Source organism: Polypterus senegalus, unplaced genomic scaffold (genome assembly GCF_016835505.1).
Source record: "Polypterus senegalus isolate Bchr_013 unplaced genomic scaffold, ASM1683550v1 scaffold_1380, whole genome shotgun sequence".
Lineage (NCBI taxonomy): Eukaryota > Metazoa > Chordata > Cladistia > Polypteriformes > Polypteridae > Polypterus > Polypterus senegalus.
In genome coordinates, this window is record NW_024381872.1 from 57979 (window position 1) to 70691 (window position 12713).

Here is a 12713-nt window from a genome sequence, read left to right on the forward strand (position 1 = left end):
CAGCTCAGATACTTGAAAACCATCTCAACTTTAAAAAAAAAAAGGTTCTTAAGTAAAATATATTGAGAAAATGATTTTTCTGATTATAATTCACAGATTAATATATTATTTACAAAATATTTATAGTTTCAATTTTAACTGAAGTTAAAACAGAATAATAAATAGAAATGTGTTATAGAAATTAATTGAAATTCTGAATATTATGAGTCCTGTAGCACTTGCTTTATGAGCTGTGGAGCTGGAGCAGAGATGCAGCTCAGGGGAAAATATTTCTTGTGAGTCTATAGGGCACCTCAATAGAGAGTGACGCGACTAGTTTTAAGAGTAAATACTAATACTTTCAATTTCATTCAATTCAATTTATTTTTTTTTTAGTGCTCTGCTTTTCAGAAAAACTTAAGAATAGATTTTACAAATTACAAAACACAAAATTAGTACACATATAAATTTGTTAAAATACACAGGAAAAAAATAGAAATGGATTAATATAGTGATTTGAGCTCCATGATCAGAGTGTCATGGTCGGAGATAACAATAACATCATACCAGCAAGATTTGATTATGGGCAAGAAATAGTTAAATATAGAAATAATCAATTCTTGAGTAGCAATGATGTACTGGTGAGAACAGCGCCCATATGGCAGATGCTTCAGAGCCTTTCCTGTAGGGACCTCGCAGTTCAGAAACAGTTTTATCTCAAGAACTATAAACACACTCAATCAGTCCATCAAGCTCCTTGTAGAACTGTTTGTACTTATAAGTACAATTACCTCACTGTAAACTTATGATAAAGTTTTAATATTGCACAACCTGAACCACTTTATAAAGCACGCATTTACATATGATAAAAATATCACTTTTAAGATAAAATGCAGCAAAATATGTTCATTATATTATACAGATAAAATATTGACATGATTTAAATAATCTGTATTGTTAATAAATTAAACATGTGAGGACACAGTGTCAGGCAGCTAGCAATGAGCTGGCGTCCCATTCAGGGATTGTTCCTGCCTTGCGCTGTATTCTTGTGGGGACTGGCGCGACACTGGATTGATAGATAGATAGAATAATTAAGTATGTACTATGAAGGTATTTCAATGTTACTTAAAAGTTTTGAAGAATCGCGTTCTAAACTTACAGATGGCTTGACATCTATTACAGAGCTGATTGTGTACTTGGAGAAAGAAAAGGAAGGACAGGAATTGGGGGTTAGTACATTTGAAAGAGACAGTACTGCTGCAATAAATTATTTCATTGAAGGTCATGCATGATGCAGCAAGGCAGGAACAATCTCTGGACAGAGCCAGCTTCACACTATCACTGCGCCACCATGAAAATGATATCAAGTATACATCTCAGTATTTAAATTATTCAGAGAGTTGTAATATTACAAATATAATGGATTCTGTTTCCTCTCAGAGGAAGAGAAACCCCATTAAAGAAGCACGTAGTGATTCACGCACATAGAAGAACACATACAATGCAAAGCATTTAACGTGCTACTTTAGTTACGATGGTATTTGAGAAACTAGTAAATGAAATGATTTTAAGATGAAGTTTATGATGTTCTACTTTAATGACAAAATAAACTATGTGATTAAAGTGAAAATTTCAAGACTAAAGTTGACATTTCGAGCTTTTCTCCCACTGTGTGCCTATTTTTTTTCTTTTCTCTGTACCTTAATAAGCTTCCATATGACACTCAGACGGTGGGCTATGACTTGCCTTTTCATGGCGACTTTGATATCTGACAACTTCTTTCGAGTTTCTCCGACACTCTATATCACTCAATCAACTTCCTTTTGTTGTTTATACCTGGTGTCCTCAATCACAGTCCTGGAGAGCCACAGTGGCTGCAGGTTTTTGTTCTAACCCAGTTGCTTACTTAGAAAGCATTTCTTGCCAATAATTTAATTTTTTCACTTGTTAGTGCTTTAACTCTGCTATGTCAGGTAATTCTCATATCCTAGATTTTCTTCCCCTTTCTAAGGATATCATCCAAATGATTTGAAGGCTAAAATGGAGGAGTAATTCTCAGTCCTTCCCGTTTTTCTCTTCACTTTCCTTCCAAGTATTTAATTAAACCCAATAGAGGATGATAAATACACACAGGAATAAATGGTAAAAAGCTAAATGGAGAAATGCTGGTCTCATTTGTCATTTGCTTCTTATTGCTAATAAGGGGTGATTAAAAACCAAGAATACAGCTGTTCAAGACTAAAATAAGCAATAAGGGTTCATAATCTTAACGAGCGAGGCAACTTAAGTGAAGCAGAAGTGTTACTTGAGCAATAAGAGCTTCTTATTAAGCAACTGGGTTGGAACAAAAACCTGCAGCCACTGCGGCCCTCCAGGACCGTGATTGAGGACCCCTGGTTTATACCACTTTTAAACCAACAAATAGTAAATTTTTCCTTGCCTCCACTTGGTATTCACTGAATTTTTTCTATATTCACCCTTGCTTTTGCTATTGTTTTATCAAAGAACGCTGAGCTTAAGGGCTATTTATATTGATTTGCATATTCAAAGAGGCTTAGTTCTGGGAAGAGAGACGGGGGTGGGACAGCAGGCATGTGCACGTGCGTTACTTTTCACGCTGATCTGGATTTATAGAGTAGAAGAATGTGGAATTTGGTGTACACACAAATTTATGCATCTGGATTTTTTTGTACGTACGCACATTTACGCTTTTGTCCGTACGTCATAATCCAAAATGGATTAAATTCATTTTTTTCCTCAAAATTCTACACACAACACCCCATAATGACAATGTGAAAAAAGTTTACTTGAGATTTTTGCAGATTTATTAAAAATAAAAAATTTGAGAAAGCACATGTACATAAGTATTCATAGCCTTTGCCATGAAGCTCAAAATTGAGCATGGGTGCATCCTGTTTCCCCCGATCATCCTTGAGACATTTCTGCAGCTTAATTGGAGTCCACCTGTGGTAAATTGAGTTGATTGGACATGATTTTGAAAGGCACACACCTGTCTATATAAGGTCCCGAGTTGACAGTTCATGTCAGAGCACAAACCAAGCATGAAGTCAAAGGAATTGTCTGTAGACCTCCGAGACAGGATTGTCTTGAGGCACAAATCTGGGGAAGGTTACAGAAAAATTTCTGCTGCTTTGAAGGTCCCAATGAGCACAGTGGCCTCCATCATCCATAAGTGGAAGAAGATCGAAACCACCAGGACTCTTCCTAGAGCTGGCCGGCCATCTAAACTGAGCGATCAGGGGAGAAGGGCCTTAGTATCTGTCAGAGCTCCAGACATGCTCTGTGGAGAGAGGAGATCCTTCCAGAAGGACAACCATCTCTGCAGCAATCCACCAATCAGGCCTGCATGGTAGAGTGGCCAGACGGAAGCCACTCCTTAGTAAAAGGCACATGACAGCCCGACTGGAGTTTGCCAAAAGACACCTGAAGGACCCTCAGACCATGAAAAACAAAATTCTCTGGTCTGATGAGACAAAGATTGAACTCTTTGGTGTGAATGCCAGGCGTCACGTTTGGAGGAAACCAGGCACCGCTCATCACCAGTTCAGTACCATCCCTACAGTGAAGCATGGTGATGGCAGCATCATGCTGTGGGGATGTTTTTCAGTGGCAGGAACTGGGAGACTTGGCAGGATAAAGGGAAAGATGACTGCAGCAATGTACAGAGACATCCTGGATGAAAACCTGCTCCAGAGCGCTTTTGACCTCAGACTGGGGGCGGTTCATCTTTCAGAAGGACAACGACCCTAAGCACACAGCCAAAATATCAAAGGAGTGGCTTCAGGACAACTCTGTGAATGTCCTTGAGTGGCCCATCCAGAGCCCAGACTTGAATCTGATTGAACATCTCTGAAGAGATCTTAAAATGGCTGTGTAGCGACGCTTCCCATCCAAACTGATGGAGCTTGAGAGGTGCTGCAAAGAGGAGTGTGGCGACACTGGCCAAGGATAGGTGTGCAAGCTTGTTGCATCATATTCAAAATGATTTGAGGGTGTAATTGCTGCCAAAGGTGCATCGACAAAGTATTGAGCAAAGGCTGTGAATACTTATGTACATGTGATTTCTCAGTTTTTTATTTTGAATGAATTTGCAAAAACCTCAAGTAAACTTTTTTTCATGTTGTCATTATGGGGTGTTGTGTGTAGAATTCTGAGGAAAAAATGAATTTAATCCATTTTGGAATAAGGTTGTAACATTAAAAATGTGGAAAAAGTGGCTGTGAATACTTTCGGATGCACTGTATGCCTGAGGTCCCAAGTCCTGATGGGTACCATGCTAAATTTTATAAAAAAATATTCATGTTAGCTCCCCTTTTATTAGCAACATTTATAGAAGCCAGAGACAATAAAATTCTTCCTCAAACTTTTCACTACATTAATTACTGTTTTTCTTACGAAAATAAGGACTTATTACAATGTGCATCATACAGACTAATCTTACTTGTGAATAATGTTCTAGTTATAAGGATTGAGAAAGTGCTCCTTTCAGTAATATCACAAGACCAAAACAGATTTATTCAAGGTACACATGTAGCCTCGAATCCAGCGTCTATTTAGTATAATATACTCACCCATAAAGTCTAACACTCCTGAGATCTCATTATCTTTGGATGCAGAAAAAGTATTTGATATGGCTGAATGGGACTACCTATTAACCACATTGCATACATTTGGGTTTGGGCTGAACATATGAGCATGGATCAAACTTCTATATACCAATCCAGAAGCTTCAGTGTCTGTTAACAACATTATTTCAGATTGTTCAAACTCAAACGTGGTACTAGACAAGGATGGATGCCCTTTGTCACCACTGCTATTTGAAATAGCGACTGAGCCATTGGCTGTTCACTTTCAAAATGCATCAGAGGTAAAGGGTATTTTCAGAGAAGGGCTTGAACAGAAAATATCATTATATGCAGATGATATGGTACTTAATATATCAAACCCACAAAATTCTGTGCCTACTACCTTAAATGCACTAGCAGAATTTCAAAAGATATCTGGACTCAAAATTAATTTGAACATAAGTGTGCTTTTTCTAGTGAATTCTCTAGCAAACAACATTAGATTGGACACCTTTACTTTTATCATTGCAGATCAGTTTAAATACCTAGTGGTAAACATCACACGTAAATATAAGTTCTTTTTCAACAAAATTTTGCTGTCTGCTTGGAAAAATTTAAACAAGGTGTACATAGAGGATTTAACCCTCCATCTTACTTTAGCAGGGAGAATTAATACTATCACTCTGAATATTCCCTAAGCTTCTGTTTCTACTTCAAAACATCCCCATATATATTAATAAATCATTTTTTTAAGAAATTCGATTCAATCACAACTTCTTTTATTTGGAATTTGAAATATCCACGTATCCAAAGGGCGACCCTAAAACATCCTAAATCACAAGGTAGCATGGCTTTACCTAATTTTCTATTTTATTACGGATGGCAAATATGCAAGCTATAAAAGCCTGGACATTGACATTAACAGATGAACACACACTAGCCTGGTCTCCAGTAGAAACAAAATCCAGCATTACTTCTTTATATTCCTCCTTTGTACGCCAGTAAATACAAGGTGTCATCAATATACTAACAACCCAATTGTCCTTCATTCACTCGGAATATGGAAACAATGTAGGAAGCACTTCAAGTCAGAGAATATTTTATCTGGGGCACCTCTACATAATACCACTTTTTCCCATCCTCTCATATAGTTTTTAATGTTTGGAAAAGTATGGGATTAAGTCATTTAGAGATTTGTATGTAAATGTCTTTGCATCCTACAAACAGTTACACTCCAAATTCAGTTTCCCATCAACACAATTTTTCCACTATCTCCAAAATAGAAACTTTGCTAAATGAAATCTGTTTAGTTTTCCCCACCTCCCACCTATTTCTATTACAGAATAAATATTGATCAGTCTTGAAGATTCAGACAGTATTTCTAATATATATATATATATATATATATATATATATATATATATATATATATATATATATATATATATATATATATATATATATATAATATAAATTAATTAAAGTCCCCATCCTTTTAAATATCCCATGGAACAGTGGGAAATGATCTCTCACATAGCATTTCAGCTCCAACCTCATTAGGCCATGTTTTGGGTGTGTACCAAATTAACATCTTCCTGGAGACATTTTTTTAAATGCCTATCAGATAGCCTAGATGTCACAATCACTCCTAATCCATTAATAGCTGTGTTTGGTGTACTCCCAGATGGTCTTAAAGCAGAGAAGAACAAACTGTAATTGCCTTTACTTCATTATTACCACGTAGACTTATTTTGTTCAACTGGGAAAATCGTAGCCCACCTCTTTTAAGTCGGGTGGGTAAATAACTTAGAGGAGAATGGGTGGTGTTAGATTATTTTTTATATTCTGCCACCCTAAATACATTAAATGGCAAAGAGGCACCATTAAGACTAAACCAGAAAAGTGGGTACAATGATTCATTAAACAAAGTCTTCACAATATATTTCAAACTATAAAAGAGGCATACTATTACTGAACATCATGATTTCAAAACTGTGATAACTGCCAATCACTGACTCCCTGACAGTTTTCATTCTTTGCTGTTAGGCCAAATCGAATCCAGATTTTTTGGTTAATTTAAACAAAACTTCTAACATATATACGTGGACCTGTAATAAAATGAATACGTTTTAATAAATTTAAGTTTTCTATGCAGAAGGTACACTCTAGCCTATGATGTTGCTGAAGTGAGAACTTGACTGTCTTCTAAGAAGCATTGGAATTAGAAACTGGTTCAGTTAATTAGTAAGACTGATGAGCTTAATGGGTTGAATGATCTCCTGTCATATGCAAACTGTTGTATTTTAATGTCTTTGAAATATGGAAGTATGGCGGATTTGCACATATTTAGATTTCCAACTGTATATTATATACTCTACATTCTGCTTAGATTGTAAATAGTAGAAAAGCATCACTTACAACAAAACAGGCAGGTCCGCAGGACCCACAAATCCCATATGGACTTGAAAAATGCACAACTGTGCCATGTCTGCACTGTCTGTCAGTTTGTTAATGTCTAGGCATATGCAACCATCCTGACTGGCCCGGTCTAGCTACAAACTTTGATGCGTGTGCTCAGATACGAGCACAACATGCAGAAGTTGCAACTGACAGAGGTACAAAGTTTTACAGAATCAAAAACTTCATTAATGAGTTTATCACTATCAAGCTACAATATAATGCCTAAAACACGCTTATTTTAATAAATTCCTCATCAGTGATGATTTTATTGTGCTTGGCTAGTACTCTTTTATAATAGCAACTATTTCAGTTCAGATGAGGTATGTTGGCTGAGTGTTTTGGAGTGATGGCAACTAAGAAAAACAATGCCAGTTTGCGTTGCATTGAAATGTCAGTTCCATACAGGACATCAGTCAGTCAGTCAGTCATTACCCAACCTGCTATATCCTAACACAGGGTCATGGGGGTCTGCTGGAGCCAATCCCAGCCAGCATAGGGTGCAAGGCAAGAACAAATCCCGAGTAGGTGCCAGCCCACCGCAGCATACAGGACATGTTACCCGAAGTATATGCTTAGTCAAAGCCAGAATATTAGGTCATTGAGACATGCACAAAGGAAAATTTAAAGATTGGCTTATTCAGACTGTACAATTGATTTGAATTTATTGTTTTTGTAATACAAAAAATGTGTTATCGAGACCCTGAATTGCTTTCAAAGAACTGAATAAAAGTACCATAGCATTCCCTACATTAGAAACTGTCATAATGTTGGTTGCAGTATAACTCTTTCTGTTTTATAACAAGGACAATAACTTTGACTCCGATGGCTTTGAGGGCTAATAGTTCTTGTAAAAGTTTAAATACAATAGTATATAGTTTGATTCAGAAACTCATCTTCTTAAATTATTTGTTTTCCACACTTGTATACCTGCCAAGACATCTTGTACATCAAATCTTCTATAGTAGTCAACTTTTTTTTTGTTTTTTCTGTCCACCCTGGCCATCGGACCTTACTCTTATTCTATGTTAATTAATGTTGACTTATGTTTATCTCTTATTGTGTCTTCTATTTCTCTATTCATTTTGTAAAGCACTTTGAGCTACATTTTTTTGTATGAATATGTGCTATATAAATAAATGTTGATTGATTGACTTCCAAGTACCACTTAACTGCAGCTGCAGTGTAAATATTTTTGACTTGTAGTTCTGGAACTTTGTTAATGGTACAAGTTTGGTCTACACTTGGACTTGCTTTGATTGCTTTTATCCTCTTGTGTCTCATTTCTTTATCTAATTAACATAAGTAAGTATTTCACCCTATTTTGTGCATATAGCAATAATTACCCTATAAACTTATAATTCTGTTTAATCTCTATTGTTGTCTTATGGTTTTTGTATCCAGATATAGTATGCCCAAGTCATCAATCTTTAAACATTGTGCACTCCACCTGGGTCTAAAAGGAAGTTTCCAGTACTTCCAAACCATCCTTAAACCATCCTTTGTCTTTCTGTAATATAGTTATGAAAAACATCTTTTCAAATATTTTATATCAGACATGTTTTTAACATTATTTTCCTTTGTAATTCTAGGGCTTTCCAAGGTATGCCAGGCTTAAGAGGAAATGCAGGTGAAAGAGGGCCTCCTGGGGAAGTTGGACCAATTGTGAGTATGGTTATTAAACCAAACAGTCATTCCCGGAAATGTGTGTGTTGTGCAATCAAATATTTAATTTAAGATTTCCTGAGAAGTAGTGTTGAGGTAAAGGGGTGAACAGGGTGTGGTGTCTATTATTCATAAATTAAATAAATATAGGTACCGAATAATTGACACTGAAGCTAATTAAAATATGCTCCTAGTAAGTCATTTCATAATATCTAAAATTTCAGGTTATATATTACTTAAAGAAAATAGTTTTTCACTGTAGTGGGGTAACAAAGAGCAGACGTGCAAACATAAACCAAATGAAAGATAAGATTGTTGTGAACCAACTAGACTCCTACACATTGCTTTGTCATTATGAGCTGTCTTAAACAAGTCGGTATTGTTGCCCAATCAGGTCTTTCTTTACTACTTTATTAACATCAATAATTACCTTTACACTTCCACAACAGACATTGTGCTCCCAAGTAGTCTTCTGCTGGAACTTTGCTGAATGTATTATAGGGTATATGGCTGTAAGGCTAGCTATAACTATACTCTTAGGTTTCATACTTAGCAGAATTATTCACTGGACTTCCTTTAAGACCACCAAAGTACAAAAAGTAAAAGTAATTCTTTCTAGAGGCTCCCTATTTCTACAATACTGCAGTAGTTTACCAATGTCAGGTCTTCCCAAATATGGATGGCTCACCTGCAGTCTGTTTACAATTGTTCAGCCCCTTAACATAATTTACATATTTTATTTATGCTTATTGCTTATGTCCCTTTTTAAATGGATGTTAAAAGAAACATCCATCATATATGATTTAATTGTTTTGTAAGCAGTTTTGATTATGGATATAATCTAGGTAATGATCCGAACATCCTTTTCCCATTTTGTTTTTTTCTAATTTGTGTATTATTCTTTATTATTTTTCCCAGCACTCACTTGTCTTACTTAGAATATCTTCATTGGTACCAAGACAATGTAAATTTGATTTTGAAAAAGTAAAAGTATATTAATTTGTATTGTTAGTTAATGGATGGAAAACAAATGTGTCTGCCTCTAATAGACTAGAAAAAACTGCTGAATCTTGCCATGAAGGGAAGCAGCTTGGTTCTACAAATCTCACAAAAGACTTCAAGATGTCACAGACCTTTCAGAAGTAATGTATTCTTGCATAAAAGTTCTAAATTAATGTCATCTAAAGGAGATAATAGAAGTGAGAAAGGGAGTTAGTGGCCACAGCAATATCAAAGTTTTTAAAGTGCCGCAGAAGATTTGCAAATGGATAGACATTAGGACAGCCTAAAATGTATGTTTTCACTTTCTGTTTTGTCTGGAATGAAAGACTGAAATTCGGGGACCGCTTATGTGTCTTTTTTGTCCAGTGCTCCAGTATAGTAATTTCTTGTAATTCTCAAAGTTCTCCATAAATGAATTTGGATCATCACCAGCACCTGTTTAATCATTTTCCGTTATTATTAATTTTCATTATAGGGGCTTCCAGGGCGTAAAGGAGAACGAGGAGAAAAGGTTAGTTTATTTGGTTTACCCTTAAATATTAATATATTGTATGTTTTGGGGTGGTGGAGGGTTTTTTCTATCGTAAATGCTGTTTGCCTGACTGTAAAGTCAGGGTGGAGTGGTAGCTCTGAGGCTAAGGATCTGTGCTGGTATCCAGAAGGTTGCCGGTTCAAGTCCCCGTCATTGCCAAAAGAGATCCTACTCTTCTGGGCCCTTGAGCAAGACCCTTAACCTGTATTTGCTCCAGGGGCGCGCTGTACAATGGCTGACCCTGCGCTCTGAACCCAAAGGGTATGCGTAAAACTAACAAATTCCTAATACAAGAAATTGTATAAGGTGAAATAAAGTACAAAAAGAAAAGTCTGAATCCCGTGCCCTTTTGAATTGTTTTAAAAGATGCAGGTTAACATTTACGATATAAGAAGTTAAATTGGCTATTAATAGCAAAACGGATAGATTAACAAATGCATTGGCAACGACTTAATATTTTAAGGATCTGGGTAGAAGGCCAAAAAAGGAGCAGATGTGGCTAAAATAAATTTCAGTAAACAAAAGAACGTTTTGAATGTTATGGAAAAAATATCTGAGTAAACGTTGTATGGAACTTTAACCAGTGGTGCAGTTTTGTTAAGAATTATTATGTTTGAAGGAATGTATCACAGTTTATCAGATTTGCCTGGATCTCTGAGAATTCCTCAAGGCAAGTTAGAGAAAGTTGCCAAGGACAGAGTGAGCTGGTTGGTCCTGCTCTGCAACAAGCATGACCCCTTGATAACTATCTCCTGTACAGCTTTTAGTGCAGTTGCACACAGTCCTCGAGATTTGTTAAACTAGCATATTATATAGTCTGAGCATAACATCTTTTGATTTATATACAAGGCTTTACAATATAAACTTACGTTTTAACTTCTTCTGTACATGGCCTAGACAATGACACTGTTACATCAATATAAATCCTAGATACTTTTCAGAACTTGCTTCCTGTGAGAAAGTAGCTTATTACCCATGTTTTATTTATAATTAAAACTTACTTTAAAAAGTTTTCCTTGTGTGTAACACTTTACTTTTTTTTTGCATTGTAAGGTGTTCTTCCAGTTTTGAATATTGTCAAGTTATTTGTTTTGTACAGTATCTGTTTCAATCGAAATCTTGCTAACTATATTAGAATTAGTATAATTAGCATACATTTGAAAAGACAATAGTTCACTGACTGACCTTTGAAAGGCCCCTGTGATGATGTCATCCCCATGTGGAGTATTCTCCTCTTATTTGTACTATTGGGCTCAATCTAATGAATCAAGATGAGATCCAGACTTGTAAGTTATCGCTGATATGATTGGCTTCTTATTTCAAACCTTCAGAGTTGTATCAAAAGCTTTTGAAAATCATTTGTCTATACTGAAGTGAGAAAATTCAGTATTTTTGTTTGAATTGGTTCATCAAATTTCTTTTGTGAATCATTGTTATTGATGTTTTCTGAAACTTCACTATGGCAGACCTATGGCCATGTACACTCAATGCCCAATAAAAAGTATTTATTAAAAATTTCTCACTTGTAGATTCACTTTGTAATGCATTTAAAAAGTTTCTGCTGCCTGTAAATGAGTGAAAACTGATGTTTTCCATTTTTTAGGGAGAACCTCAGTCTATGGCAACAATTTATCAGCTTGTCACACAAACTTGTGAACAACTTGTCCATAGTAAGTATTTTTTACAGATTTTATTTGAATATGTCTTTAAAAGTTCCTTTTCCATTTTTGTTATAGGATAATTTTGTCTTCCTTAAGAATATGCTTATTTTTCAATGAAGGTTATTTTAAATAGCATCATGTAGTTTGACAACATCAGAGTGTTTTACACATTTACAAACCTCTTTAAATTAACTCTTTCAGGGCTGATGTTGACTTTTGTCAAAAGGAGGAGTTGACAATGGTAATCAACTGTAAACTGTGACAAAACCAACTGTTATGTTTTAGTTGGACTCTCGTTGCCAGAAGGAAAGTTAGTTTCATTGGTTTGACCGAGATTTCCTATGCTCATGTGAGTAGTAAGGCGCAAACACCGGCAAAAATGGCACTGACATAATGGCAAGAGATCAAAGTGAATGCGTAAATTAAAATACTCTGTGGACGAAGTTTAAGCCTGTTCTCTCTGAACTGGACTATGACTTATCAGACTCAATTTTGATACAAGTGATCGAAAACGAATGTGAGGTTCCAGCTTCAGCTGACTGGTCCCCAGCTAATTGTGGTGCTGAACAGGTTCATGTAGCTAATATGCCTACGACAATGTTCACCAGGAGGACTGCCACTTAAAAATGATAAGAGGTATAGGCCAGATTGCAATGCACAGCGACCAGTGAAGACAGCCTGGCAGCAAGCCTGCCACACATTCTTGGCAAACTGGCAGCCACAGCATGCAGCAACAGACGTTTTATGTTGATTTGTATGTGTAACCATTGCTTTTCAGAAAATATTCAGCCTTCAAAGAGTTAAAATACAAAATTATCTTCAATTTTT

The 12713-nt window shown here is 35.9% G+C and overlaps 1 long non-coding RNA gene across 1 annotated transcript; it reads left to right on the forward strand.

Annotated features, from left to right (window-relative positions):
* The first annotated feature begins 8616 nt into the window (after positions 1 to 8616).
* Positions 8617 to 11899, forward strand: LOC120520937. The gene is made up of 3 exons (XR_005631916.1): positions 8617 to 8690; positions 10168 to 10203; positions 11828 to 11899. It is a non-coding gene; the product is annotated as an uncharacterized LOC120520937 (long non-coding RNA).
* Positions 11900 to 12713: the final 814 nt, after the last annotated feature.